At 33.3% G+C, this 7,855-nt stretch overlaps 1 pseudogene; it reads right to left on the bottom strand.

The window, feature by feature from the left end:
• Positions 1-599: 599 nt before the first annotated feature.
• On the bottom strand, positions 600-2,387 carry LOC149230815 (importin subunit beta-1 pseudogene; annotated as a pseudogene).
• Positions 2,388-7,855: the final 5,468 nt, after the last annotated feature.

Below are 7,855 nucleotides of genomic sequence, written 5' to 3'. Positions count from 1 at the left end.
GTTGCAAAATCTTCCAAAGAACACTCGTTCTGCTATCAATCCTTTTCTCCCAAAACTAGATGTAACTTCCTATTGAATCTCCAAAGTTTCATTAAGCTTAAGCATGATGACAGGAACAAGATGCATAACAATATCAACTGTGTCTTTACTTGAACATCAAACAACCTCATTCAATGTCTCGTATATTGCAGTCCACATCCTACATTCACTTGCATCCTCCCTAGGTGATGCATCAAGAAGAACCTCAACAATGTTCTTAAAAAATAGGGAGAGTGGAGAGGAATTTCCCCCTGCATATTCATAGCCTTGGGCCAGGAAATATAATGCACCACAAACTTTTCAGCAACATTTAGCTTTCAAGTAGCACTAATAGGATATGTGGGAAATTTAATTGCATGAATCAAATTCGCATATCCTCTCAACCAAAACCCTGACTCTCAAGGTGGTACCTTAAAATCCCTGAAGACCTATAAATAAGTTTGCAAGCTTCATGTGGATTATGGAGCCATCATTGACATGATGATAAATATGAAATCCCAAACTCCTTTAACTCGACGCACCCAAACAATTGCATGAATTTCCAAAATTTCTCGACACATTCAACTCAAAACAACTCGATGCACAGTCATCTGAACCCATTCTACAGTCTCCTTAATCATTTGATCATCAGATGACAATAATTCTTTAATAAAATTATTGTAAAAGGCATGATGTCACAATAATGGTGCATAATTTTCACCCAACATATCAACCAAGTCACCTAGGACCCCAACTGTAGCCTTTGTGACTTGCTCATCCCTGTGTTAACATGTATGAAAATATAAATGTTTATCAAAATTATTATAATGAAGCTTAGGTAAACATAACTGGCACTGAAGACCTAATTTGTAATTTTGATTAAAAAATAGGATATTGAAAAAACTTAAACATATGATAATTACAAAAATGACAGCTCATAAAAAATTACTAAATACAAAAAACCTCTATTTGAAATAGAACTTGATTCTTACATGTCTTTTCTTGATAAATATTCCCAAGGAATTGCAAAATGTGACCTGCATAAGGCATCGACAACTCAACCTTCTGTGAAGTTTTGAAACCTTGGAAAATCTCTGCATAAGCCTCTAGAATTCCATTATATAGATGATTACTGTATTCAATTATCTCATCATCTCTACTGCACTTCGAAGCATATGCATCACATATATTAAGTGTTTCTCAAATTGGAGTCCAATAGCCAATGCAATATCTCTAAAGCATGAGAATATTGGAGGCTTAGTGGATCGATGCAACTGATTGATCGACATATATTGAAGGTAGGTCATAATATCATCATAGAAAGGTAGAACACTGTCATCCAATGCCCTACATATATCACCAACCACACCAACAGTAATAACACAAACTTGGTGTTCTTCAAAGTTTTGGAGACCCATCTCTAAATATTGTATGAATTCTTGCATGTATTTTCTAAATTCCACACATATTGCATATGCAAGAGATCCTATTGACAACATTGCTTCCTCATGAATAGTGGCACTCCAACACGCAAATACCCTCAAGAAAATATTGATCATTTGATCAACATATTTTAGAATACCATACTTAGTTGACTCAGAAGCACACAATTTTCGAATGATCACATTCAAGCAACCACATAAAAGTGCTTTCAAATCATTCTGTTTTTCTTTGCCATCTGATGATAGTTTCTGCATCTCCAAAGTTTCATTAAGATTAAGCATGATGACGTGAACAAGTTGCATAACAATAGTAGTTGGGTATTTAGTTGAACATCGAACAATCTCATTCAATGTCTCGTATGCTGTAGTCCACAACCTAGATTCACTTGCGTCCTCCCTAGGTACTGCATCAACAAGAGCCTCAACAATGTTTTTAAAAAACGTAGATAGTGGAGAGGAATTTTCCCTTGCATCTTCATAGCCTAGGGCCAGGAAATACAACTACACCACAAAAAATTTCAGAAACATTCGGTGCATCCTTCAAGCTTTCAAGTAGCACTAATAGGATATGTGGGAAACTTAACTATGTGATTATGGGTGTCTCCATTGTTGAGCCGTGTAAAAATTAAAATATTGTGCCAATGGTCCTTGCAGTTGTGTCCTTAACATGACTATTCTCATTGAAGAAGGGTTCACCAAAACATTGTTGGGGTCCTTCCTTTTTTCTTTCATCGTAATTTTAGGTTTGCAAATTGCTATAGTATACTGGATAGCCTTCATCAGTGCTTCATACCTCTCATTAATAATTTTAGGTTTGTAAATTTCTAAAGTAGAGTGGATAGCCTCCATCGGTGCTTCATACCTTTCAATTATAAAGTCTTGGTTGCATGGCGATTTTCTCAATTTATTTCCTACAAATTTCTTCATGTTGGTTTTCTATAAGCTAGCAAGTATTCAACATACCAAACCTTCTATTCTTTTATGCGATATCTCACTATAAATTAATAATACATATGTGGAATTCAAAAGAAACTCTACAAGAATGCATTCATATGATTATAGAAAAAGTGTGTAACTATATCCTGTACTCAAGTATACTTGATTTATACAATTTGAAAATTGTTCAAACACTTAATGTTTCCAAGAAAATTATAGGATTTCTTTGCTTGATTTCCTCACAGATTTATTTTCCTTTTTTATGCTCCATAGGAGATGGTTTGCCTCAAGAAGAAACTTACAAAGAGAGTATTGTCCAATCTATGTCCTAAGGGTTTGAAATAAATTTCCACATTGTCTGAGTTCCATTTTGAATGAGATGTTTGGATTTTTGTCTAAATCTTCTCATAAATTTTCCGTAACCATGGAGAGATATTCTTTGATGCACAAGACGTGAAATGCATAAAGTTCTAAAATACGAAACCGAAGTATCACAACAAAACCCCAACTTGCTCAAACTAATGACCAAATGTTTAGTATGTTGCGGTTAGTATGGATCCATATTATTTTCTATTCAGTTTTTAGGGTGAAAAGAACATTGAAAAGACAATACTTAGGGGCATATCAAGAAGTTTCTATTAGAAAATATCCGTGAATTGTGTCTAACATAGTTTATATTATGATTTTTTTCTTATATTTATAGGGATTATGCATGATTCGAGGAAAGGTAAGCTACCTTTTTTACTATTATGATGGTATTCCCTACTAATTTAAAGAGAGGAAAATTGGCTTACAATTTACATGAAATTATTTACATTTGCAATGTTTTTTTTGTTGCTTTGTGGGTATTATTGGTTTCGTATGATGAGTTTCCATATCTTATCCTAATACAAACTATTGTACAACAGACTGAGATGCCTTATGTTATTTAAATCCATGCCTTTGTGGTTAATAACTCTGGGTTTCAGATGTATGTTAGCTTTTTTGGAAAGAACTATTTAGCACATGGAAAGTTGTATACCATCGTCTGGAATGTTTTGAGCCTCATGCAGGATCTTTTAGAGGTTTTCTAAACGCGTTTTTAATTTCATAAATTTTTCTGACCTTTTGATCAATCTGATCTCTTAGGGAAAGGGCATTTCATTAATTTACTATTATCAACCATGCTTTCTCTGTGTTGGGGCACTGGGGTTTATGTGTATTCACAAGATTATTCTATGTAGTTATCCCTTGTGATAAGTATTTTGTGCAGCCATGGTGGATTTTGGCTCCTAATTTCAATTAACGTTGCGAGTTTTGGAGTGATGGTGGACTTTTGACCCTCTTCTTTTTAAAAGAAGTGGAAAGGGGCATTTGGTGTCAAAATAAGATTGTTCAACTAGTAACTGGAAGGCTGAGGTCTTGTGAAGTGCAATGGGGCATTTGGTTTAATAATAAGTTTTTTCATTCAGTGACTGTAGGGCCCAGGTCGTGTTCTTGTAGCAAGTTTTTTGGGGTGGGTAGAAATTTTTTTTTATTTTAAATTTAATTTAAATCATTTTTATCTATTCTTATATCCCTCTGAAAGTGACCTCCCTGGAAAGAACAAACTTCCTTTGGCTTAGGTGCCAATTTTGAGGATTTATTCTCTACGACTTCAAATGATAAATCTATTTTATTTTTAACCGTTGAAACTGCTTCAACATGACTACAATCATATGTCTTCAATGTATAAAGTTAAAACAACATAGCTCAAGGCATTGAAACTGCTTCAACATGACTACAATCAAATGTCTTCAATGTATGAAGTTAAAACAACATATCTTGAAGTGAGTGTGCCCTTTGGTTCCTATCTTGTCCACTTTCTGTACACCCCTTCATCTTTCAGTTCCCAAACAAAAGTGAGAACACATTTCACGCCCCACCAAAATGCTTACAAGTTGCCGAGAATCATAATTATTCAACCCGAAGACTTGGTAACTCCTTACAAAATAATAATTGGGTTGTTTTTCATTGTTTGCCTAAAAAACATTTGACATTAAGAAGACAAAACAAACAGAATGGGATTTGAAAGGGACGAAATTCCTTCCACGATTAAGTTGTTTGCATATGAAAACATAATTGGTAAAAGGCAAGTTTAGAATCAGATGCATCGAATTCCCTTTAATCCTTTTGGTTGGCTTTGGAATAATTAACTTAAAGAACCTTAAATTTTCTAATCTGGGGTTTGTACTGGCAATATATATTTAATTCAGTTGTAGATGGAGATTTAGTGGTTTATATTTTAAATTTTATTTATTTTTAAAAAATAATATAGGTATTATTTAGATTAAAATAAAACTAATAAAGTTTTTTGTGTTTATTTGATTAAAATGGATGATATTTCCAAACTCAATTTAAATTCCTAAATGTGTATTTAAAGGTTTTTGGTGCAAAAAGTGGTAATAATACACACACTTAATGTTTTGGTTTGTTATTGAATTTGATTGAACCTTGAGATTCTTGTTCTTATTTCTTGTTAGATAACACTTTTCTTATGAAAAACCTTGAAAAAATAATTAAAATAAAACCTCTTCGGTGATTAGATAAGACATATGGCATACTTATTAAGTCGGTTATCCCTCGCTTAGTACGATATGCTCAAGCATCTGCATCCACCATCTATGTTGGTTGCTGCTGCAATCTACTGCTCTTAATGTGCGATCTATAAGTGTCCACAATGCAATACAAATCTTCAATTTTATACAGGTTATGATGTAATTTTATTTCATATGGTGATGCATTTATTTGGAAATAGGGCTTTGGGAACTTGTTTTTATTACTTACCTATGTATGTTTTCAATTTTCAGGGAATGTGCCCCTTTGATGGCCAATTTCCACAAAAGTTCAAGGAGCACATTACCAGGTCTTTATATTAAGTTTTTAAGCAGAAGATTCAGTTGTGTAGTAATTAAGCCACCTACCACCATACCTGAGTGATTATAGATTACATTAGAATTTTTTGGGTTGTGATTGTCGTTTGGTTGATTATGATTTTGGATGCTTTGTTCAATATCTAAGTTTTGATGCTACCTCATTTGAGTACAATTCAACTTTAAACAATGGAGGTCAAAAAATTCTATAGACTGAGTCCTAACTTTCATGTTTCCTAGAGGAAAATTCTATAATTAAAGTCTAATTATATTTCAATTATTCAGTTTGCTTATTTAGTTTCAATGTACTCCAGTGCAACTGAACAGTAATCGAGTTGAAATGGATTCATCATAAAATGTACCATCAATTAATAAAATTAGAGAGAATTTACTAACACAACAAAATGATAAACGAGAAGGGGAGCAAATGTGTTCCTAGCTTTGGTAGATGCCCATCTACCATCATTAGAACTTGAAAATGTTGTTGGAGTCACGATTGTTGTTACACCAAAACCCAGAGTTATCCTAATACAAACTATTGTACAACAGACTGAGATGCCTTATGTTATTTAAATCCATGCCTTTGTGGTTAATAACTCTGGGTTTCAGATGTATGTTAGCTTTTTTGGAAAGAACTATTTAGCACATGGAAAGTTGTATACCATCGTCTGGAATGTTTTGAGCCTCATGCGGGATCTTTTAGAGGTTTTCTAAACGCGTTTTTAATTTCATAAATTTTTCTGACCTTTTGATCAATCTGAACTCTTAGGGAAAGGGCATTTCATTAATTTACTATTATCAACCATGCTTTCTCTGTGTTGGGGCACTGGGGTTTATGTGTATTCACAAGATTATTCTATGTAGTTATCCCTTGTGATAAGTATTTTGTGCAGCCATGGTGGATTTTGGCTCCTAATTTCAATTAACGTTGCGAGTTTTGGAGTGATGGTGGACTTTTGACCCTCTTCTTTTTAAAAGAAGTGGAAAGGGGCATTTGGTGTCAAAATAAGATTGTTCAACCAGTAACTGGAAGGCTGAGGTCTTGTGAAGTGCAATGGGGCATTTGGTTTAATAATAAGTTTTTTCATTCAGTGACTGTAGGGCCCAGGTCGTGTTCTTGTAGCAAGTTTTTTGGGGTGGGTAGAATTTTTTTTTTATTTTAAATTTAATTTAAATCATTTTTATCTATTCTTATATCCCTCTGAAAGTGACCTCCCTGGAAAGAACAAACTTCCTTTGGCTTAGGTGCCAATTTTGAGGATTTATTCTCTACGACTTCAAATGATAAATCTATTTTATTTTTAACCGTTGAAACTGCTTCAACATGACTACAATCATATGTCTTCAATGTATAAAGTTAAAACAACATAGCTCAAGGCATTGAAACTGCTTCAACATGACTACAATCAAATGTCTTCAATGTATGAAGTTAAAACAACATATCTTGAAGTGAGTGTGCCCTTTGGTTCCTATCTTGTCCACTTTCTGTACACCCCTTCATCTTTCAGTTCCCAAACAAAAGTGAGAACACATTTCACGCCCCACCAAAATGCTTACAAGTTGCCGAGAATCATAATTATTCAACCCGAAGACTTGGTAACTCCTTACAAAATAATAATTGGGTTGTTTTTCATTGTTTTCCTAAAAAACATTTGACATTAAGAAGACAAAACAAACAGAATGGGATTTGAAAGGGACGAAATTCCTTCCACGATTAAGTTGTTTGCATATGAAAACATAATTGGTAAAAGGCAAGTTTAGAATCAGATGCATCGAATTCCCTTTAATCCTTTTGGTTGGCTTTGGAATAATTAACTTAAAGAACCTTAAATTTTCTAATCTGGGGTTTGTACTGGCAATATATATTTAATTCAGTTGTAGATGGAGATTTAGTGGTTTATATTTTAAATTTTATTTATTTTTAAAAAATAATATAGGTATTATTTAGATTAAAATAAAACTAATGAAGTTTTTTGTGTTTATTTGATTAAAATGGATGATATTTCCAAACTCAATTTAAATTCCTAAATGTGTATTTAAAGGTTTTTGGTGCAAAAAGTGGTAATAATACACACACTTAATGTTTTGGTTTGTTATTGAATTTGATTGAACCTTGAGATTCTTGTTCTTATTTCTTGTTAGATAACACTTTTCTTATGAAAAACCTTGAAAAAATAATTAAAATAAAACCTCTTCAGTGATTAGATAAGACATATGGCATACTTATTAAGTCGGTTATCCCTCGCTTAGTACGATATGCTCAAGCATCTGCATCCACCATCTATGTTGGTTGCTGCTGCAATCTACTGCTCTTAATGTGCGATCTATAAGTGTCCACAATGCAATACAAATCTTCAATTTTATACAGGTTATGATGTAATTTTATTTCATATGGTGATGCATTTATTTGGAAATAGGGCTTTGGGAACTTGTTTTTATTACTTACCTATGTATGTTTTCAATTTTCAGGGAATGTGCCCCTTTGATGGCCAATTTCCACAAAAGTTCAAGGAGCACATTACCAGGTCTTTATATTAAGTTTTTAAGCAGAAGATTCAGTTGTGTAGT

This window comes from Pinus tabuliformis, chromosome J (genome assembly GCF_031772625.1).
Source record: "Pinus tabuliformis cultivar Carrire ecotype Pingquan chromosome J, CPIR1, whole genome shotgun sequence".
Classification (NCBI taxonomy): Eukaryota; Viridiplantae; Streptophyta; class Pinopsida; order Pinales; family Pinaceae; genus Pinus; species Pinus tabuliformis.
This window is presented reverse-complemented; position numbering and strand designations above follow the sequence as displayed.